Source organism: Lynx canadensis, chromosome D4 (assembly GCF_007474595.2).
Source record: "Lynx canadensis isolate LIC74 chromosome D4, mLynCan4.pri.v2, whole genome shotgun sequence".
Lineage (NCBI taxonomy): Eukaryota > Metazoa > Chordata > Mammalia > Carnivora > Felidae > Lynx > Lynx canadensis.
In genome coordinates this window covers 55,039,386-55,063,547 of record NC_044315.2, presented here as the reverse complement: position 1 = coordinate 55,063,547, position 24,162 = coordinate 55,039,386, and the positions used below count along the sequence as shown (strand labels likewise).

The following is a 24,162-nucleotide window of genomic DNA, read 5'->3' as shown; positions in this document are numbered from 1 at the left end:
AAGTTTCTGATCTACCTGGTTTGAAAGAAAAATTTTGTACACACACACGCGTGCGCGTGCACGTACACACACCTTTTTATACAGAGGATTGTTGCAGAGAGATGATTCTTCTTTTTTAAATTATTTATTTAAATTCAGGTTAGTTAACATACAGTGTGGTATTGGTTTCAGGAATACAACCCAGTGATTCATCACTTACATATAACACCCAGTGCTCATCCAATGAGTGCCCTTCTTAATGCCCATCACCCATTTAGCCCATCTTCCCACTGACTCCCCTCTAGCAACCCCCAGTTTGTTCTCTGTATTAAAGAATCTGTTATGGTTTGCCTCCCTGTTTTTATCGTATTTTTCTTCCCTTCCCCTATGTTCATCTGTTGTGTTTCTTATGTTCCACATATGAGTGAAATCTTTCTCTGCCCGACTTAGTTTGCCTAGCATAATACACTCTAGTTCCATCCACATTTTTGCAAATGACAAGATTTCATTCTTTTTGATTGCCAACTAGTATTCCATTGTGTGTGGAATTCTTCTTTGCCCATTCATCAGTCAATAGACATTTGGGCTCTTTCCATAATTTGGCTCTTGCTGATGGCATTGCAGAGAGATTATTATTTAAGTTTATTTCTTTATTTTGAGAGGGCTGCAGAGAGAGTCCTAAGCAGGCTCTACACTGACAGTGCAGGCTTAGGGGCTAGACTCATGAACCGTGAGATCATGACCTGAGCCGAAGTCAGATGCTTAACTGACTAAGCCACCCTTTGACAGGTGACTTTGTGGTTCCTCTTACCAGAGGTGTAGTATATTTTTCTGCCCTACTGATGTTGGGATGGGCCATGTGATTTCTTTTGGCCAATGAGATATTAGTGAACATGATGACAACAAAGGCTTCAAATATGTTGATGTGTTTTGGCTTGCCCTCCTGTGCTTCTGTGTTGCCATAAACATATCCTAAGTTCTCCCCTAGACCCAGAAGAATGATGACGTGGAGCAGAGCTGCCCCAACCGACTCATATACCCACAGTGTGAGGCTGAGCTGTCTCAGCAGACCTGCAGATTTATGAACATGAGAGTAAATACTTGTAGCATGTTCCTTGGTTTTGGGGTAATCTGCTAAGCAGCATTTTTTTGTGGTAGTATTTAACTGATACATTACTCTACTTTACTGATACATTAAATGTATTCATTTAAACGAGAGTATTGTGGAGTTCATGCCTTAATCCATTTGCATGTTTATAGAGATTCATGCATGATAGGGAGAAAATGCTAGGCAGAAGCTGTCTTGTGGAATCCCCTTAGTATATACCAGGAGGCAAAAACCTACTAAATAAATATTGGTTTCACACACTTAATGATCACTGTTTTTGTTAGAAAAGTGAAGTGGATTCTGAAAAGCCTTTATAACACAGTATAGTTATCCAGAATTCTTTCCCAGCTAAGTGCATTTTCTTCATAATTCTAGTATAGGTTAGACTGTGGCTCTGGTTATTATAAACTTGCCAGAACTTTGATGGCTCTTGAAACTCTGTTTAATATGGTATCCAAAAAGAAAAAAAAAAATGGTATCCAGCAGATTTCTAGGCAGAAGTCTTCCAAGGAGAAAGCCATCAACACATTCCTGGAAGTTGTTCTGTTTATGAGATTGAGTTCAAAACTCTAGGTTTTTTTTTTTTTTTTTTTTTTGGTCTATAAAAAAATCAGTTTTTATTTTATTAACTCTTATTAAATAAGAGTCTTCTTATTTGTATTGTTGATGGCAGGGTCCCCATCAACCTGGTTCCTGTCCTTTCTTCTTATCCCAGGCTGATTGGACTTATAAATATGCAAAAAAGTAATTTCCATTTCTTCAGCTATTGAGAAAATGGGGTTTGGGGGTGCCTGGGTGGCTTAGCTGAGTGTCTGACTCTTGATTTTGGCTTAGCTCATGATCCCAGGGTCCTGGGGTTGAGCCCCACATCGGGCTCCGCGCTGAGCACGGGGCCTACTTAAGATTCCCCCCCCCCCCCTGTCTCTCTGTCTTTCTCCCTCTCTCTGTCTCTTACTCTCACCCTCTCCCTTCTCTTCTGCTTGTGCTCTCTCTCTCTCTCTCTCTCTCTCTAAAAAAGAAAAAAAAAAAGAAAAAGAAAGAAAATGGGGTTGATCTTCACAGTGGCAAGCATTGCTTTCACTAATATAAAGTAGCATAGTCCCACCCCAGGAAACCTGGCAGCCTGTGGAAATAGTTCAACTCCACTTGTGTGTGTGTGTGTGTGTGTGTGTGTGTGTGTGTGAACTAACATGGACAAATGGCCCAGGTCATGCCTTTTGGCATGGTCTCTTACCTGTTGTCCACTGATGGATGACCTGAAGGATCCTGAAGGAAGCCCATTTCTCTGGGTTTGGGCATCACAGAGTCACTGATTTTGGCCTTCAGTGGGGCTTCAGTGGACCTGGGAGGACTTCAGTTGTACAACTCTTGAACATTCCTGGAAACTGGTGCAAATCGTCCTTTATGTCTTATGGCATAGTTTTGTAATTTTCTCTCAAAGTATATCCTCCACATTTCTTAAGTTTATTGATAGTGGTTATTCTTTACATGTAAAGAGTTTTGCTTTCGGAGTTAAATTTTTCATCGCGTTTTTGGGTTTTGCTAATATATAGGAAAGTTAGTAATTTGGATAATTTGTTTCATAACTAGCCCCTCAGTGAATATTCTGATGAGTTATGATTAGTTGATATCCTGAAGCTTTTAAATAGACCCTCATGTGAGAATTCTTTCTCTTTTCTGATAGTTATACTTTTTTTTTATTGCCTTCTCCCTACCCCCATTTGCCAAAATATCCAAGGAACTTTTAAATATAGCTGTAATATTGGATATTTCAGTTTTGATCCTAAAAACTTATGTCTATGTTTTAAGGGGCTTGGTTTCTCATTTTCTGTTTTTCTATTCAGGCATATGTATATGTATCTCTATGTATACTTTACAGATTTTTATTTTTAAGTAATCTCTACACCCAACATGGGCTTGAACCCACAACCCCAAGATCAAGAGTCACAAAGCTCCACTGACTGAATCAGCCAGGTGCCCGAGGCATATGTATATTTTATTAAATGAAGGGAATTGTTCCCTAAGTTTAATGCTCTGTAATGGATTATTAGAACATGAAAATTACCTGGACCATGAAAATGTGTTTTCAAATTATGTCAACTGGGGTATGGAAGAAAATCACATAAATCCTTCTTTAGAAAGAAAGAAAATTATACGAAAAGAAATATGATTTTTCACTTTAAGAACAGAAGATCAACTTATCAGTAAAGTACTTGTTAGTTGGATTTTGAAGGTTCAAGAAAAGTATCTAAGACAAATGCATTTCTCTTCATTGAACTAACTGTTTTGAAGCTCCTGACACCCAAGGAGAAGATAAGAATTTTTCTAGTACTAAAAAATCTGTTCCTTTCCTGTAGCACATAATAAACCCATTGTTTAATTTGCTGTCTCTAACACTTCTGAAATATTATTTAAACAAATTGTATTCTGTTAATAGTGGCTTTTATTAAAGAGAATAATGAATGTCTCAAATGTTGTTTGTTGTAAATGATTCACAGTAAACTTCTAGGATCTTCTTTAAAGACTGGTTGTAATCAACATTTATATAAAAATATGCACCCGAGGGGTGCCTGGGTGGCTCAGTCGGTTAGGCTTTGGATTTCGGCTCAGGTCATGATCTTGCAGTTCTTTGGTTTGAGCCCTGCATTATGCTCTGTGCTGACAGCTCAGAGCCTGGAGCCTGTTTTGGTTTCTGTGTCTCCCTCTCTCTCTGCCCTTTCGCCACTTGCTTCTGTCTCCGTCTCTCTCTCTCTCTCTCTCTCAAAAATAAACATTAAAAAAACTAAAAAAAAAATACACCTGATTTCTTCAATATAGTAGATTTAAAAAGATAAAAGAATTCTTGACAGTTTGCCCCCTGAAACTTAAACACAATGCAGTAAGTAATAGGGTGAGATAGTTACATGGTCATGGATAGCCCCAGATTGCAGTGTAACCCCAAATCACTAAGGAATATACATCATGGATTTAATAAACTTCTTTGGCACATACTATGTCAAGAATTAGGCAAGAACTTCTGAGTTATGTGCATCTTGCACTTTCCTCAGCCCTGTGCGCTTCAACCTTTCTTTTCTCCCTCTTGAGAAGCCCACTCGTGAAGGAAGCCACTAAGCCTACTCTCCCATTAACTTCCTCAACTTCCTTCTTTTGCTTCACCTCCATTCACTCTCCCTAGCTCTAAGCTTGAAGGCAGTTGAGGGGCTCTATTTAGCTAAAAGATTTTGAATTAGGAGAAGAAAAGAGCTAGAATATAAGCTATTAGATTTAAGAGTGGTTGTCAGTGGACATAGGGCAAGTTTAAAAATTCTTCCCCCTTTTTTTCCCTACTGGTGTCCTATGAAGTTCTTCCCCACTCTGTGAGAATACTTTTTTTTTTTTTTTTTTTTTTTTTGGCATGATGTGTGCAGCCTTAGTAGCCCCAAGGCTGGGAAGGCTGGGAAGGCTGGGAAGGGTTTGATGCACCCAAACAGCTTTTCTCTCATCATTGGAATTCTCCTCACATACCAGTCTGGTTATTTTCTTATACATTTGCACAAGGCATCTATGGCATGAGTCACAGTAAGAAACTCATCATAAGAATGTGCCAGATTGCAAAATAGATTTTCTTCCCCCCACTAATAGCAGATTCAAGATTTTAAAATTACAGTGATTCAGTAGGCTTAAGAGTATGATTTTTGAAGCCTCATACTTTTTTTTTTTTGCTAATATAAACTGCATTTTTGACTATAAAAATTAACTCAAATTGTCGTTTAATTTATTCTCAAGTTTAAACAATTGCCCCTATGGAGCTGTACTCTTCAAATTGAAAATGAATTCCATCATAAATATCACACCACAATTAAGTATCACAAGCATAGGCAGCAGGTGCAACTCTACTGTTAGCGTGTATGTGTGCCGTGTGTACATGCTGAGTGTGTGTTGTGTGTGTGGTATATGTGTGTATATATGATGGGTGTGTGGTTTGTGTGTTGGGCATATATGTGTTATGTACATGTGTTTGGTGTATGTGTGCTATTTATGGTATATTTTTTGTGACGAATAAATGTGTGCTGTGGTGTGTGAGTGGAGTGTGTGGTATGTGTGTGGTGTGTTTGCTTGTGGTGTGTGTTGTTTGTGTAGTATGTGCGTTTTATGTTTGTGTGATGAATATGTGGGGTGTGTATGTGTGCATGTCTGTGTGTGTCTGTGTGTGGTGTTCTGCAGGGATTTGAGACCCAGAGCTTAAACTTTTTGGTTTAAGGGGCACCTGGGTGGCTCAATTGGTTGAGTATCCAAATTCGGCTCAGGTCATGATCTCACAGTTTGTGGGTTTGAGTTCCACATCAGGCTTTGTGCTGACAGCATGGTCCCTGCTTTGAATTCTCTGTCTTCCTCTCTCCCTGCCCCCTCCCCTCCCTGCTCATGGGCTCTCTCTCTTTCAAAAATAAATAAAAAAATATTAAAAAGTGTTTTTGGTTTAAGAGTCTCTCTGCATTGGGATCAGTTAGCAAAGTCTTTACAATTGTTTCATCTCTTCAGAAATCATTTAGAAGGTGTTTTCTTAAGCTTAAGTGTTTGTTTTTTAGGAGGAAACTTCAAATATTATAAACTAGAAGAAAGTGAAAGTGATTGCTGCATTACTGTAAGTTTAGCTGACAATATGATTTAATTTAGCAAACAAAACCACTTGTATACAGAGTTAGTATACTCAGAGCTTCAAGATGACCCATCTCCTCTGCCTCTGACGCATAATCCATCCTGGTCAGTTGGAACATTTCTTTCTCTTCAGAGGCAGTTGCGTGTTGGCATTTCTACTAATGGCCCTATGCCGTCCGATGGGAGACAGCATAGCCTAGAGACTGAGAATGGGAACTCCTGAGTCCGAACACTTGGATCTGAATGCTGGCTCTACCAACCAGGTGAGGGCTTAACCTTGATGAGTTACCTCATCTGTGAAATGGGGTAATAGTGGTATTTGCCTCACAGGGTTGTTGGGAGGCTTTTATGAGATGATGCTGTAAACATGGTGCTTGGAAGATAGTAAGTATGAAATGTAATGTATGTATGTGTGGTAAGTATAGAATGAGCATGTGCGTTGAGGATGGAGGGGATCCTCCATCCATGCATATGGCCGTGCCATATGGAAGGTAATGGAAGCTGTTAGTGGACCATTTTTTTCAAGATTTACCATGAATGTATTCCATTTGGTTTGCCTATACCAATTAGATTTATGAATGACCTCTTAGGTCTTGCATCAGTGTAGCCTGATTTCTTGGTAGGGTTAATAATGTGTCTCTTAAAGAATGCTTATGAGGGGTTTTAAATGACATGTCAGTGGTTCTAGGTCTGGCCCCAAATAGGGCAAAAGTCATTTGAGCAAAAGTGCTCTCCCCTGCATGTTGAAAAACTGGCTCTACCATCTATCTATTCCCTGCTCTAGAATAGGTAAATGTCTCAGCGATGGAAAATTGTACTCAGCATAAAAAACCCCTACAAAGACCCTAACATATTATATGAGTCACTCTGACTAACATGCAGTCATTTGGCAGAATTTTCAGGGGAAACTTCACATTTTGTCCTTGCTATTTCTGGGCTCCTATATAGACATTAATGTCTGAGTAAAGTGTCCATTAGAAGGCTCTGGGTGCTGAAACAGGCTGTGGATGTGGGATGTCTACTGTGTTCCTTCGATTGTGCTTGTCCATTTTGTTTAATAAGGAGGATCTCAAGGCCCTCTCTTGGTGTGAGGGAGGCAAATTGTGGAAACAAGGGGCATGTGGGGATGGGGAAATACCTACAGAAATCCAAAACCTTGCACTTGTCTAGTACTGTAGCCACTGCCAAAGAGTTTTGTGAAGTACCCAGCCAGCTGGAAAGATGCCCCTGGAGACAACCGCTATATCCACCATGCCAGCATCTACTCCTGCCCCTGGCCTTCACAGTTAGTGCTGGTCTTTAACATGTCTGCTGGACATTAGGCTGAGTGTCAGGAACTAACAGAGAAGGGCAGTCCTGCCAGGTTTCTATCAGAACTTAGCTCTCCCTGTCTTTTCCCCTGTCTTGTGTCTCTCCCCTCAGTCTGGGGCCCACAGGCAGATGGAAGGGATGTCTTTAGCATCCCCACCTCCAGTCCTCAGTCATTGTTAATGACAAAGTCATCTATTGCACCCATCCCTTTAATCCCAAGTTTATCCCACCTCCCCTCAATCCCATCCACCTTGCCAAGGGTTCTTCATTATTTCTCCAGCAAGATTTAAATCCATACCTTAACCTTTCTTCTAGGCCTCCTCAGACATCCTAAAATTATTTTCTTCTTGAGTCACTTTCTCTCTACCAGTTTTTCCAGGAGAATTTTCTTGGACAACATTTCATCCCTTCTAGATTTTCTCCCACTAAGTTTTATGTCAGGCTTAGCTCTGCCTGTGGGTTCTCCGTGTCCAGCTCACCAAATCAATTTCTCTTTTTTATGTAGATAACTCTTGCTTTCTTACTTCTAACAAATCCTTCCACTTTTTGAAAGGGAGATGACATTTTCTCTATACCTTAGTTTATTCACTTGTAGACAAAATGTGGTTTTACTTTTGATCAATCAATAAAGAAATTAGTACGTTAAGAATGTTATTGAGCAAATATAAGTCCTGCCCTTTGATATGTGCTTGAGGTCATATAAAGGGCTGTTGTATATAGGCTTGCTTTCAAGAAGCTTAGTCATGTTAGAGAAACAATTTTAATATCCATGCATCAATAAATGAGTAAGTATGCATTAGTTGTTATAGTCTGCCTTTACGAAGGAATTAAGGTGGTTTATATTAAAAGGTGGTTATGTAGGGGCGCCTGGGTGGCGCAGTCGGTTAAGCGTCCGACTTCAGCCAGGTCACGATCTCGCGGTCCGTGAGTTCGAGCCCCGCGTCGGGCTCTGGGCTGATGGCTCAGAGCCTGGAGCCTGTTTCTGATTCTGTGTCTCCCTCTCTCTCTGCCCCTCCCCCGTTCATGCTCTGTCTCTCTCTGTCCCCAAAATAAATAAACGTTGAAAAAAAAAAAAAAAGGTGGTTATGTAAAAGAATGTTACAGTAATGATAAAAGATCAAGAACATGTAATAGATAATTGAAAAGGAAACCCAACTTAAGGTAAATTATTGGGTTTAAATACAAAATTTGGAATTGGGCTTCCTAGAAGTTAAGAAAAAAGAGAAACATGATGAATTATATAATTTCCATGTCTCATCATAGGATACATATCAGTTTGCAAACATTGAATTTTTTTAGGTATTACATACTAGAAGAATCTGTCCATTCAGTTACTTATTGTGCAAGTGCTGTGTTCCAGACACCATGGATATGAAGTGTATAAGAAAAACAAATTCTCTCTCTTCATGAGGTTTTTAGTGAAGAGAGAGAGTCAAGAACTCATTAGATAGTGATGAGTGCTCTGAAAGCAAAGTGGATTAATGGGATAGAGAGTGCTGGGGAGGCAGGGGGAAGGTCTCTCTGGGGAGGTGACATATGAGCACTTACCATGAATGATAAGAAGAGCCATGCAAAGAGCATTTCAGGTAAGGAAACAGCAAGGTCCAAGGACCGGGGATAGGAAAAAACTTTATATATTTGAGAATCAACCAGTAAGACTGGAGGAAACTTGGAGAGGGATATAGCAGTTATGTGAGTGGCAGGGGACTGGTAGGAGATGAAGCTAGAGAAGGTAGCCATGTTTGGCTTTGTAGAGATTTGGATTGTTTTCCCCAAGTGTGATTGGGGAGCTTTTGGAAATTTTGAAGGGGCAAAGTTTTGTTATCTTTTGTAGTATCTAATTCTGATTCCCACTAGCTATTATACGGAAAACAGCCAGCAGGAGGCAAAAGTGGAAGCAGGGAGAACAATTGGGTCTTCTACTGGAGTCCCTATTGGGACTATTACAAAAGTCTGAGTGACAGAAAATGCTGACTTGGTCCAGGATGAAGTTGGTGGAGGTGGGATTAAGTGTTTGGACTGAAGCAGAATCAATATGACTTGCTGATTAGCTGCATGAAGAGAACAAGAGAGAATTGAGATTGTTCTAGGTTTTTGGTTTGAAGAAATGGATGAATGATGATCCATCTTTTAAGATAGCAAAGACTGGGCATAAGCTGGTTTGGAGAGCAAGATCAGGAGTTTTATTTCGGACATGGTCAAATTGAATTACTTACGAGATAATTCAGTTGAGATGTAAAGTGGACACTTGAATCCGTAAGTATGGAACTCAGGGATGTGATATACATTTGGGCATCAGCAGCACACTCAAGTTGTATCTATTACTATTTCAATGGAGCACTTAAATTAATAGACAAGGTTTTCAATGGGGATTGATATAGAAATAGTTTTCAAATGGCCACTTCGTGACTATATTGGCCATGGTTCTCCAGAGAAACAGAATAGGATGTGTATTTAAAGAAATCAACAAATAAGATTTATTACAAGGAATTGGGTCAAGTGATTATGGAGGCTGAGGGGTCCCAAAATCTGCAATTTGGCAAGCTGGAGACCCAGGAGAGCCAATATGTATGTAGTTCCAGTTTGAGTCTAAAGGCCTGAGAACCAGGGAAGCTGATGGTATAAAAAGGAGTTTCCTCTTATTCAGTCTTCTTGTTCTACTCTGTTCTTCAGTAGATTGAGTGAGACCCACCCACCCCGAGGAGGGCAATCTACTTTACTCAGTCTTCTAATTCAAATGTTAATCTCATCCAGAAACACTAAGATATACCAAAAATGATATTTGTCCAAAAGTCTGGGTACCCCATGGCCCAGGTAAGTTGACACATAAAATTAATCATTACAATAGAGCATTACATGAAATTATAATTCTATGAGGAGTGTGTGCAGCTAAAACAGGGAGTTTCTTGATGATCTAACTTGTTATAAGGTTAGAACCTGTAAATTCCAGAGGCAGGCCTGGCTTGCATGGCAATGGTTGTTTTTCCTTATTGTACAAGAATTTTAGCTTTTTCTTATAGACCCAAAATGAATACTAGATAAATAAATTGGTTGACCCAGTGAATCAAGTAATTAATTAACCCATTAGACATTTATGAAGATTTTTTAACTTGCCGGATAATACCATTAGGTCACAGTCTATTTGGGAGGCCACCACATGAACAGGTAAATTATGTTTCAGTGGGGCTAGTGCCTGGCCACAATGAAGGTATGAAGAAAGAAGAACAAAGGAGGAAGAGACAATACTAATGGAGAAAGAGTTGGTGGTTAGGGAAGGATTCACTGGAGAAGGTAGACCAGGGTTTTGCTAGGTGAAGAAGGAGGCAGAGGAGTTGTGTATAGAGAATGGTGTGGAGGTATGGGAGGGCCTGAGGTGTCTAGATAGGAGAGATGTGTAGGATGCACGGTATTGAGTGGAGGGAACTGAGACCATTTGGGCCCAGAGGGTGAAGTACCTTGTATTTCTGCCTAAGGAGTTTGGGTTCTCTCCTGCAGGCCAGTAGGTCTCCTCTACCTTTAGTAGAAACAAGAATCACCTGGGAACTTGTTAAAAATGGGGATTCCTAGGCCTTCTCTCTAAGGAGATGGATGCAGTTCGTCTGGGGCTCAGGAAGTGACAGCTTAATGAGCTCCCCAGCTGATTCCAGTGCAGTTGGTTCAAAGACCCTACCACCACTATGTGCTGTGAAAGCTTTTCAGAAAAGGGAGTGACATGACCTGATTTATTTTTAGGAAGATAATTCTGCCAACTGTGTGGAAAACAGACTGACTTCACTGGCAGGGAAAAATGTATAGGAAGTTGCAGCAGCAGGCATCCTGGTGAGAGATTATGATGACTGGGGCTAAAATGTTAGTAGGGATGAAGAAATGGGCTGAATCTAAGAGACCTCTCTGAGTTACGATTCACAGTTTACCCGAGCAGAAGAAGGGTGAGAAGAATGAATGTTGGTTCCCAAGTGTCTACCTTGGAAGAATGTGTCATCAATAATGGCTGGCACTTGGTAACTATGTGTTGAATGAATGGGTGAATAAACATGGGAAAAGTAGGTGAGATGGAGTCAGAAAGGAAAATTGCATTTTATTTAAAAAAATTTATTTTATTTTATTTATTAAAAAAATTTTTTTAACGTTTATTTATTTTTGAGACAGAGAGAGAGCATGAACGGGGGAGGGGCAGAGAGAGAGGGAGACACAGAATCGGAAGCTCCAGGCTCCGAGCCATCAGCCCAGAGCCCAACGTGGGGCTCGAACTCACGGACCGCAAGACCATGACCTGAGCTGAAGTCGGACCCTTAACTGACTGAGCCACCCAGGCGCCCTGAAAATTGCATTTTAGATGTTATATTTGAAGTTAATACAAGAAGTACTGATCTAGTATTGGTGAAGAAAGCTCATGCAGGTTTGGAGATATGGATTTGGAAGTTGTTAGTGTAGAGATAGTTCTTAAAGCAAAAGTAGAATCTGAGCCTACTTATCAAGAAGATACAAACCTTAAATAGAAAAAAGCCAAGCATGCAAAACTTTTGGTGTATTTAAAGGACAAACAGGAAAACTATTTGGCAGAGAGAGAAAGTAGTTGAAAAGAAGTTGGAGGATTTACAGGAAGTATGTTTTGAAAAGTTTTGAAAATAAAGGAAAGAGTTTCAAGAAGTATGTGTGTATGTGTATACGTGTGTGTGTGTGTGTGTGTGTGTGTGTGTGTGTGTGTGTGTGTTGGAGGGGCATCTTGGGACCATGTTGTCAGACTAAATGCTGAAATATGTTCTGCCAAAACTCTTCTTTAATATACAGTTGACTCTTGAACAATGGCACCAATCTTCTGTGCAGCCGAAAAATCTGCATATAAATTTTGACTCCCCCCAAACTTTGCTAATAGCCTACTGTTGATTATAAGCCTTAATGACAACATGAACAGTCTATTAACACATATTTTATATGTTATATGTATTATATACTGTATTCTTACAATAAAAATAAGCTAGAGAAAAGAAATTGTAAAGAAAACCATAAGGAAAATACATTTACAGTACTGTATGGTGTTTATTGAAAAAAAAATCCATAAATAAGTGGATCCATGCAGTTTATTTTTTTTATTTTTTATTCTTTTCAATATATGAAATTTATTTTCAAATTGGTTTCCATACAACACCCAGTGCTCATCCCAAAAGATGCCCTCTTCAATACCCATCACCTACCCTCCCCTCCCTTCCACCCCCCATCAACCCTCAGTTTGTTCTCAGTTTTTAAGAGTCTCTTATGCTTTGGCTCTCTCCCACTCTAACCGCCCCCCCCTTTTTTTTTTTCTTCCCCTTCCCCATGGGTTTCTGTTAAGTTTCTCAGGATCCACATAAGAGTGAAAACATATGGGATCTTTCTTTCTCTGTATGGCTTATTTCACTTAGCATCACACTCTCCAGTTCCATCCACATTGCTACAAAGGGCCATATTTCATTCTTTCTCATTGTCACGTAGTACTCCATTGTGTATATAAACCACAATTTCTTTATCCATTCATCAGTTGATGGACATTTAGGCTGTTTCCACAATTTGGCTATTGTTGAGAGTGCTGCTATAAACATTGGGGTACAAGTGCCCCTATGCATCAGTACTCCTGTATCCCTTGGGTAAATTCCTAGCAGTGCTACTGCTGGGTCATAGGGTAGGTCTATTTTTAATTTTTTGAGGAACCTCCACACTGTTTTCCAGAGTGGCTGCACCAATTTGCATTCCCACCAACAGTGCAAGAGGGTTTCTGTTTCTCCACATCCTCTCTAGCATCTATAGTCTCCTGATTTGTTCATTTTGGCCACTCTGACTGGCGTGAGGTGATATCTGAGTGTAGTTTTGATTTGTATTTCCCTGATGAGGAGCGATGTTGAGCGTCTTTTCACGTGCCTGTTGGCCATCGGATGTCTTCTTTAGAGAAGTGTCTATTCATGTTTTCTGCCCATTTCTTCACCGGGTTATTTGTTTTTCGGGTGTGGAGTTTGGTGAGCTCTTTATAGATTTTGGATACTAGCCCTTTGCCCGATATGTCATTTGCAAATATCTTTTCCCATTCTGTTGGTTGCCTTTCAGTTTTGTTGGTTGTTTCCTTTGCTGTGCAGAAACTTTTTTATCTTCATAAGGTCCCAGTAGTTCTGGACCCATGCAGTTTAAGCCTGTGTTATTCAAGGATTAACTGCAGTTTGCCAGATTTAGCTCTCTCTTAAGGTCATCCCTGAATCATGATAGAAAAGCCAGGTAGGTCAACAACATAAGGAAGATAGTAGTATTTGCTAGCGGGAGGGCAGTACTTATCTCAAGAAACAGGTATTTTAACTTATTTAGACATGAGTTTGGCTAGGACATATTAACCACCCATCCCCACAGCATTTATTTCTTTATAGCATTTAGATTAGAATTAGCCTTGTTATAGAATTGTCTCTTTTCTGTTAAGTTTCTACAGATTTTGAAGCTACATCAGTCCACCCACCAGTAGACATGACAGTGCTCCTCTTATTTAAAAAAAATTTAAAAGAGATTGTTAAAAAAAATCTCTACTAATATGTTTGGCGAAACAGGTAACTCGTTTTACTTATTTTTGAATTTAATTTAATTTAATTTAATTTATTTTAATTTTTTGTAATGTTTATTTATTCTTAGTGAGAGAGAGCACGAGCAGGGGAGTGGCAGAGAGAGGGAGACACAGAATCTGAAGCAGGCTCCAGGCTATGAGCTGTCAGCACAGAGCACAGCGCAGGGCTTGAACTCACTAACTGTGAGATCATGATATGAGCTGAAGCCGGACATTTAACGGACTGAGCCATCCAGGCGCCCCAATTTATTTATTTATATTTATATTTATATTTATATTTATATTTATATTTATATTTATATTTATATTCTATTTTATGAAATATTTGTAACAGCCAAACACAAAAGTGGTAAATACATTGGTTCACATAATACCAGAGAAACTTGATTTACATGAAGATGAAAATGTGAAATGTTACCAACATCCTTATACTGCAAAACTAAAGTGACAAAAAGATGACAAATCAGGAGCTGACATGGAATATATGTATATGTATAAACACATGCTATACATTTTAAATAATATGACATACCAGCTAAATCTGCCAGAAATTTGCTACAGTCAGGTTTGATAAAAATGAGTCCTGTGACTTACACTGTGAGGCAGCCCAACTGTTGGAACATTCCATGGAAATTCTATATTCATGGAAGAGAAATTTGTCATTATTGCTCTTACATCATGAGAGAGGCACATAAGGAGTAGGCTTGTGCTATTCAGTTCCAAGTTTGTATAGATGTACAGAAGAAATAGAGAAATGCACATGATATTCCCCTAACCTACACTACATGGAATTGTAAATAGTTTGGGTAATGTACTTTACAAATTTTTGATTTACTTGAAAAGTATTTTTTTTTTTTAGGAATAGAATTTAGTGATTCATCACTTACATATAACACCCAGTGCTCATCCCAACCAGTGTCCTTGCTAATGCCCATCTCCCCATTAGCCCTTCCCCCTGCCAACATCCCACCCACACCCCTCAGTTTGTTCTCTGTATTTAGGAGTCTCTTATGGTTTGTCTCCCTCTCTGTTTTTATCTATTTTTGCTTCCCTTTCCTTATGTTCATCTGTTTTGTATCTTAAATTCCACATAGGTAGGTAACTCGTTTTAATTTTAATTTTGATTTCTACCCCAGGGAAACACTTTTGAGATGGTTATTGGACATGTGTGTTAATATTTTTTTTCAGTAAATTTTGTTAAGGATTGATGTCCATTTGTATTTTGGGTCTTAGAGGTCTTGAATTGATATTTGTATATTCCTTAGATATTAATGGCATTAATAACCTTTTGTTATTTTTGTCAATAATAATTTTTCCAGTCATTGACGCAGTGGTGGGAGGGAAATGTTAACCGTTTTTAAAACAGGCTTTCCACCAAATTCAGAGGCTTACCAGCCTGGCTTCTTGGCCTCTGGCCTTTACTCTTCCATCTACATTTTTGGGGAGTTGTCCACCTGGGCCTCACAAAGGTCTTACAGAATCAGTGCCCCTTTAAAACAAGGGTTTCCCTTGAAAATAAAGTGAGGATGAGCCTGTGAATCGTATTAGCTGTATGATTTAACTTTCTTTTTCCTCCCCTAGAGCTCAGGCAGACATATCTGGAACTATTGTAGCACCTGAGATATGTTTCCTTGCAGCTGAAGGCCTGGAGAGTAGTTCTGAAGGCCTCTGTAAATGGAAAACATGCATATATTCGTGTTTGTTGGATAAACTAAAGTCCAACCATTTACGTACAGATTTCTCTTATGACTTCCTTCGAAGTGTTAAATTCAGCATCAGATGATTATGCATGTATAAATAAATAAATAAAGTCTGAGCTCCACTAGGGAAGGGAGAGGTGGGAATTCCTATTGTGACCTTTTTCAACTCTCATTTTCTAATAGTTTATTTTGGTATTTTATTTTTGTTGTATATTGACCTTGTTTACTGGTAAATTTGACACATTCTCTTATTTATAGATTGTTTTCTCTGAGATAGGTTTTCTTAGTACTGGTGTTTGTTTTTCCTTAAATGGAAGAATTCATCAGTGAAGCCAGCTGTATCTGGAGATTTTTCTGTGGAAAGATTTTTAAATGATTGATTTAGTGTCTTTAATAGCTACAGCTTTATTTGGATTTTATGTTTCTTCCTGCATCAGTTGTAGTCAGTCTTATTTTTTTAGGGATTCGTCCATTTCATCTAAACTTTCCAATTTATGGCACAGAGTTGTTCTAATATTCCACTGGTATCTCTTTGAGGTCTGCAGCTTCTGTGGTGAGGTCTCCATTTTAATTTTTGTTATTGGTATTCTGTGCCTTTTCTCATTTTTCTTGATTAGTTTTGCTAAATATAAAGTATCTTCAGTTTTATTAGTCTTGAAGGGAAATTCCTGAATTTTAGGCTTTCTTTCCTAGGCCTCCCCACTTAAGGGTCTTGGCTATTTAAGGCCTGATTTCTTCTGCAAGCCCTGACTCCTCTGTTTCCTCTCTATCTCCATGAGTACTGGCTTCTCTGCCTGTAGTATCTGTTCTTGGCCTGACTTCTCAGCTTTCCCACTCCCCGACCCACTATAACCCCTACCATGCTAAGAATCATCATTTGCTTGAGGGGGAAAGAGATAAACAGAATACTAGACTCACTTTATTAAGGGTTCCTTTTCTTTGGAACTTGGCCCTTTAAATGTTTACTTATTTTTGAGAGAAAGAGTGCACGTACACTGGAGGGGAGGTGGGGGGAGCCGAGAGAGCTGGGAGGGGAACAGAGAAAGGGGGGAGGGGACAGAGAATCTGAAGCTGAAAAGGGCTCCCACCTCACAGCAGAGAGTCTGATGTGGGCTCCAACTCACCACCCCTGAGCTGACCTGAGCTGAAGTGGGGCGTTCAACTGACTGAGTCACCCAGGTGCCCCTACTTTTTGTATCTATAGATTTGTTTATTCTAGACATTTCATATTAATGGAATCATAAAGTATATAGTCTTCTGTGACTGGCTTCTTTCACTTAGCATAATGTTTCAAGGTATATTCATGTTGTAGCATGTATCAGTATATTATGCCTGCAAATGGTCATAATCCTTTCCAAGTTTGAATCAGCTTTCAATATTTTATTCTTTTTGTTTTCAATGTTGTGAAATATCTTTGAGAGTTCCTTTAACTTGAGGGTGTCTTTTGCTGATGTCACTTCCTCTGGTACCTCCTCATGCTTTTGTCACAGCCACTTTCATATGTGAGAGCATCTTAACTACCTGCCTTAACTAATCCTTGCAATCTGGGTCCAAATTTCACAGCAGCATCCTTATCTGTACTAGCCGCTTCATCAGATAGTTTAACATTAATCAATTTATGCCAACATCTGAAACAATGACAACAACCTTTACTGGCAGTAAAAGGTTCTTTTTCGGTCTCCCTGTAATTACATTTTTCTTTCAATCTGGCAGCTAACTTTAACACTTTGGCTTGAATGTGATCCGAACCGATCTGGATTATCTTTGATTGCAGCCTGCAATCCAAAGTAGACATGCTCCATTTCAACCGCGATTGGCTTTCTGCTTCTACTACCATTTAAACTGAAATGTGTTAGAGCAACTGTACGCTGTTTTTTATATTCATTGAATTTTGTCAACATAATTTATATCATAGCTTCATGAAAGCCTAGATCTCATCTTATCTTTGCTTCTCTGTTGCCATTTTTTCAGATTTAATTGCATCCAACTTTCACTTCTAGCATTATCACTTTTTGTCTCTTTGTTGCCCTTTAATCCTTGTTATAAAATACTGTGTGAATTTATCACAGGGAAACAAGGAGGCACCACAACTGTACTCTTTACTGTCTGTGCAAGAAATGAATAACAAAGGTGTAGTGGTCAGTCACTGACAGACCTGGAAAGAAGTGATGTCATTGGTCACTGATCATGATACCCATCTCTTATATAGTGATTTGTGGGCTGAAGGTTAGTAGCAAAGTTTGCACTTTATGTGATTACTCACAATTAATATATGGTGTTAACTAAAATTTGAACTGTTTTGTTGAATGGTGTTCAACTGTTTTGTTGAATGGTTTAACTAAAGCATGGTAAATGAAATTTGTACATGTTGGAACAGTGCAAAGTGAGGGGTGCCTATAACATATTTCAATTAATCACGTATCTTTCAGCCTCATCTGCTTAATAAACTTGGGTCTCAAACTAACTCTGAATATTTTATTCTATTTGAGGCAGAATCTTGAGGCTCTACCATTCTCGCCTTTGAGTTTTAAAAATTATGGTAGCTGCGGGGTGCCTGGGTGGCTGTCAGTTAAGTGTCGTACTTCTGCTCGGGTCATGATCTTACAGTTCATGAGTTCAAGCCCCTCGTCAGGCTCTCTGCTGTCAGCACAGATCCTCTGTCCCCCTCTCTCTCTGCTCCTCTCTCTCTCTCTCAAAAGAAATAAACATTAAAAAAATTATGGCAGCTGCTCTGATCCCTGTGATTGTCTTCTCAAAATGTGGTCTCCTCTTTGCCTAATGAAGCCTTGAGCAGCTCTGCCTCTGGCACATGCCATTTCCTTTTGTGGACAAAACAGCAAAGCCTTCTCTGTCTCTGATGTCTCTTGTTCCCTGTCTGTTTCTCTACATTTTTGAGATTTAGAATTGCCCTCCAGAAATGCATGGCAGCCCTTACCTGGCTTTATAGCTCTTACCTTGCAGCCAGGATGAAAGTTTTGCCTTAGCACCCATAGTGTCAGCCAGCTCGACCCTGCCTCTCTAATGAATAACTCATAAACACTGAAAGCACTGTTTTCCCTGAAGAATGCCTCATGGTGGCTGTGACAACCTCTCTTTCAAACTTCAGGCCAACCTTTTATTTTCCCCTTTAAGAATCTACATTTCATGACATATCGGACAAAGGGCTAGTATCCAAAATCTATAAAGAGCTCACCAAACTCCACACCCAAAAAACAAATAACCCGGTGAAGAAGTGGGCAGAAAACATGAATAGACACTTCTCTAAAGAAGACATCCGATGGCCAACAGGCACGTGAAAAGACGCTCAACATCACTCCTCATCAGGGAAATACAAATCAAAACCACACTCAGATATCACCTCACGCCAGTCAGAGTGGCCAAAATGAACAAATCAGGAGACTATAGATGCTAGAGAGGATGTGGAGAAACAGAAACCCTCTTGCACTGTTGGTGGGAATGCAAATTGGTGCAGCCACTCTGGAAAACAGTGTGGAGGTTCCTCAAAAAATTAAAAATAGACCTACCCTATGACCCAGCAGTAGCACTGCTAGGAATTTACCCAAGGGATACAGGAGTACTGATGCATAGGGGCACTTGTACCCCAATGTTTATAGCAGCACTCTCAACAATAGCCAAATTGTGGAAACAGCCTAAATGTCCATCAACTGATGAATGGATAAAGAAATTGTGGTTTATATACACAATGGAGTACTACGTGACAATGAGAAAGAATGAAATATGGCCCTTTGTAGCAATGTGGATGGAACTGGAGAGTGTGATGCTAAGTGAAATAAGCCATACAGAGAAAGAAAGATCCCATATGTTTTCACTCTTATGTGGATCCTGAGAAACTTAACAGAAACCCATGGGGGAGGGGAAGGAAAAAAAAAGGGGGGCAGTTAGAGTGGGAGAGAGCCAAAGCATAAGAGACTCTTAAAAACTGAGAACAAACTGAGGGTCAATGGGGGTGGGAGGGAAGGGAGGGTAGGTGACAGGCATTGAAGAGGGCATCTTTTGGGATGAGCACTGGGTGTTGTATGGAAACCAATTTGACAATAAATTTCATATATTAAAAAAATAAAAATGAATGCAAAAAAAAAAAAAAGAATCTACATTTCAAAAACTCTTCTTTAGTAATTAACATGAGCTTCAAAGGCTCACAATGGAAAAAAAGTTTCCTGAAGAGGTTCTGTCTCTTTTTTCTCTTTGGAAACTTTGAGGCATTTTCAATGTGACAGAATAAGTTTTCAATGGAACCAGAGATTCCTTGTGGTTCTTTTGTGCCTCTGAGCACTTAGAACATAGCTAGGCACATAGAAAGCATCTAACAAATGTTTGTCACTTTATTTGTTGAAATGACAAGCTACAGGCATACTTTGATTTACATATGAATTTATTTCTGAAAATTAGTTTTTTGAGATTGGAAAGGGAGACATGATGCTGGATTGGCAGGAGGGGAAGAAAACTTGCTTTGAGATTGTTAAGGTGGATCTTCCTAGCAGTGACCAATTCAGACATCTTTCTGATGATGCTTTTGAAAATGAGTGGTTTGCAGGCAAAAATATCTTTTTTTTTAAGTCCATATTTTAAATGTTCGCTTAGATGTGATAGCTATCATTAGTGAAAAACTTTTGCAGTCAGAATAAAGGATTAATATTTAAAAAGGAAAGGCTATGAGACTTCGAAGAAGGTGTTATAACTTGTTCTCTCAAGGGGAAAAGCGTAAAGGCTAATGGAAATTTCTTCTGGTGATATACTTGTGGTCAAGCTGTCAAGTCCTGCTACTTATTGAAAGTTTGGGCGATTTTTCTTATCATTTTGTCTCATCTATGATAACTGTGAATCCAGTAGACACTTAAGTGTGTATGTAGTGAGGGTAGCCTTTTCACTTCTGCTATTATTTCTAAAACAGCCTAAAGGGCTGTTTGAAGGTACGGACCAAATCCACTGGGTAGTCTTGTCTTTGTTTCCAATAGCTCCTAGCAGAGAAGGCAACGTGGACACAGTGGGTATCTAGAAGTGTTTATGGGGACACTTGAGTGGCTCAGTTGGTTAAGCATCTGACTTTTGATTTTGACTCAGGTCATGCTCTCACCGTTCATGAAATCGAGGCCCAGGTGGGTGAAAACTTGATATATTGTGCCCCAAGCAAGACCCACAGCCAGTGACACAGTTACTGAGTCCCAGGGTCTCCTCCCTGACTAGTGCAACAGAGCTGCTTCTCTGAGGCCTGCTTTCCTGAGCTCACTCTCTCATTCACTGATACACGAAGTGTCTGTGAGGATATGAAGTAGACTTCTATCAACCCTTTGTGTGAGTCTTAGATGTACTCTGATCCCATCTTTATCTTGAATTTCACCAGACTGATCCTGCAAATTTATCAAGCAAAATGCACTATCTATGAACTAGATAGATGATTCCCCCAAAAGGCAATGGTAGTATTCCCAAGATTCCCTGCGGATCTTGGCATAGGTTAAAATGAGAATAGTGGCCTCTATACAAATTCTCTATAGCAGATCCTATCGCCAACAGTAGGACATTCTCTAAGCATCTGCACAAAAATTAGCCTGCCCCTTCACACAGTAATTCAGACAATGGGAATGTGTTCCAAGGGAGAAATGCAAAATAGGAAGAAAAGAAATATGTTCAAACATATCCATTGTCAAAGACATCCATGTCGTTTATAGTTCTTTATTTTTAAAGAATTTGAAATAACCTAATTGGGAATTGGGAAACTGATAAGTAAACTATTGTGTCAGCTCTATGCTATATTATATATCATTAAAATGATGTTTAAGAAAATTCTGTTGCACCATTGACAAAGGCTTATGATACAATATTAAGTTTATTTTTTTAAGGAGTATAGAAGGTTGTGTATATATTAAAATTACAACTTTTGGTGAAAAGTTCTTATGCATGGAGTAAAAAAGTTGAAAGGAAAATCAGTCAAATGCTAGCAATTACCTTAGAATGATGAGACTATGGGTGATTTTTTTTCTTTTATCTCTTTTCAAATTTTCTTTTATTGTGATTATATTACTCTTATTATGAAATATATATAAAATTTAGACATCCAAACTACCTTAAAACTTATGAAACATATTAAACAGGTCTTTTTTTTCAATTTCCTTTTTAATGTTTATTGATTTTTTGAGAGACAGAGAGACAGAGTGTGAGCAGAGGAGGGACACAGAGAGAGGAAGACACAGAATCTGAAGCAGGCTCCAGGCTCTGAGCTGTCAGCACAGCTGTGCTGTGACAGCTCAGAGCCCAACACAGGGTTCAAACTCACAAGCTATGAGATCATGACCTGAGCCACCCAGGGGCCCCTAAACAGGTCTTTAAAATGTTATAAATAATAGACAATTAGATAGACAGTGATAGAGATCATGAGAAGCCTGTGTTCATGGAAGAATCTCTCCCTGGGAATCACTTGAAACAAAGAAGAGGGGTAAGAGACCAACGGCAGGGTAAGAAGTCCTGCAATAGTGGGTGGGGGCAAAAACAGATACATATGGAGCATTCTATTATTATAACCTTATTTCTCCTTGAACATTGTTAAGACCAAGGTATAGCAATGGACTGTGTTATTTAAAATCACTGCTTTTAGACTAGACAGTAGTCCAAATCTCTCTTCAAAGTAATTTCTCAACATAATCTCTCCTAAACCCCCAATGGTATCAAAGTGGCCCAGAAGTCCTTCCTGCCTCTCACCTCCCACCATAGACTTACTTCTGAGAACACTGAGAAATCTTAATATGTAAAATAAGAGATAATAGATCTTTTATCCTCTCTGACCATGCCTGATTCGATTCCTGATTTTTAAAATTTTTTTTTTCAACGTTTATTTATTTTTGGGACAGAGAGAGACAGAGCATGAATGGGGGAGGGGCAGAGAGAGAGGGAGACACAGAATCGGAAACAGGCTCCAGGCTCTGAGCCATCAGCCCAGAGCCTGACGCGGGGCTCGAACTCACGGACCGCGAGATCGTGACCTGGCTGAAGTCGGACGCTTAACCAACTGCGCCACCCAGGCGCCCCGATTCCTGATTTTTAAATGCCATACCTACAACCCTAAAGTCCTGTCCATCTGTTGCGTTTCTGCCTGCCCCACTAAAGGCACCTATTTTACATATAGTCTTGAGACTTGACCCTATTCAGAGAAATTTAAATAGCTCTTGTATTCATTTTCTAGGGCTGTCATAACAAATACCACAGACTGGATGGCTTGAACAACAGAAATTTATTTCTTCACAGTTCTAGAAGCTAGAAGTTCAAGATCAACATGTCAGCTAGGTTAGTTTTATTCTGAAACCTCTCTCCTTGGCTTGCAGATGGCCATCTTTTTCTGGTGTTTTCACATGAAACTCCTCCATGCATGTTCATGTCCTAATCTCTTCTTATAAGAACATCAGTCATATTTGGATTAGGGCCCACCCATATGTCTTCATTTTTCCTTAAGTACATCTTTAAAAGGTCCTATATCCAAATACATTCACATTCTGAGGTGCTGGGGATTAGGATTTCAACATATGAATTAGGGGGTCACAGTTCAGCCTATAACTGCCCTGTAACCTGTTTTCTAGAAACTTTTCATCTGAAACATAAACTAACATAAATGAACAAAACCAAATTTAAAAAGCACTGAAATGTGATGCTTGGGGTGGAATTAGCACTGGTATTACTCGTTTTACCTTATACAGTCTGAATCATGTCATTAATCATGTTACAAAGGAGTTCGTAGAGTCATGACTTTGTGTTTCTGAATCTAGGCTCATGACGTGGTGCCATGAGCTCTCAGATCCTTTTTGTTGGGCCCTAAACTGATTTTGTAACTGACCTTTGATTCTCTCAGAGTGGATCTTGCAAACTGATAAAGAAAGCATGATTTAATTACTCCACACTTTAAGAAAAAATGTTTATTTATTTATTTTGAGAGAGAGAGATAGAGAAAGCACAAGAGCAGGGGAGGGGCAGAGAGAGAGATGGAGATAGAGAATCCCCAAGCAGGCTTCCCACTGTCAGCACAGAGTCCAACACGGGGTTCAGTCTCACTACTGTGAGGTCATGACCTGAGCTGAAATCAAGAGTTAGACGCTTAACCCACTGAGCCACCCAGGCACTCTCTGGATAATCTTCTGATCATTGTTTGGCTTCTTTATTTTCTTAATAACCAGGATGGTGGCAGTGCATCATGTAACTAACTGGGTTTGCCTCTTTATTCCAGCAATGAGGAGGCTACTCAAGAAAGAACACAGGGACTCCTGCTCTACTCTGTGGGCTGACTTCACTCCCAATGCCATCTTGCTTTCTTAGTTTTATTTGCTCTTTGCCTTATGTTTTGTTTTGTTTAAAAATTTTTTTTAAATGTTTATTATTGAGAGACAGAGAGAGACAGAGCATGAGCATGGGAGGGGCAGAGAGAGGAGGAGACACAGAATTTGAAGCAGGCTCCAGGCTCTGAGCTGTTAGCACAGAGCCCGATGCAGGGCTCAAACTCACAAACCATGAGATCATGACCTGAGCCAAAGTTGGATGCTTAATCAGCTGAGCCACTCAGGCGCCCCTGCATTATGTTTTTATTTTGGATTTATCTTTTCTTGTAACATGTTTGCATATTTCTAAGCAGCTTAAAATTTGTTTCAGAATAAATCATGGTTTGAATGAAGAATGAGGGATTAGCTTTCTGGGTTTAGGAACTGGTCCAGTCCATTTAGTATTACCTTGTCACTGAGAGTTCACTCATCTTGGGTCCAGTATCTGCATTTGACTGATCCATAACTAGACAGTGGATCCTGATGATTCAGACTCAGTGCTATCCATGAGATCCTGTCATTAAAAAATCCAGCCCC

At 39.5% G+C, this 24,162-nt stretch overlaps 1 long non-coding RNA gene across 1 annotated transcript in view; it reads left to right on the top strand.

The window, feature by feature from the left end:
* The first annotated feature begins 5,674 nt into the window (after nucleotides 1-5,674).
* The window catches only part of LOC116738430, a 65,381-nt gene continuing 46,893 nt past the window's right edge, over nucleotides 5,675-24,162 (top strand). The window contains exon 1 of the long non-coding RNA XR_004344366.1: nucleotides 5,675-5,985. This is a non-coding gene — a long non-coding RNA (uncharacterized LOC116738430). The remainder of the gene's footprint in view (nucleotides 5,986-24,162) is intronic.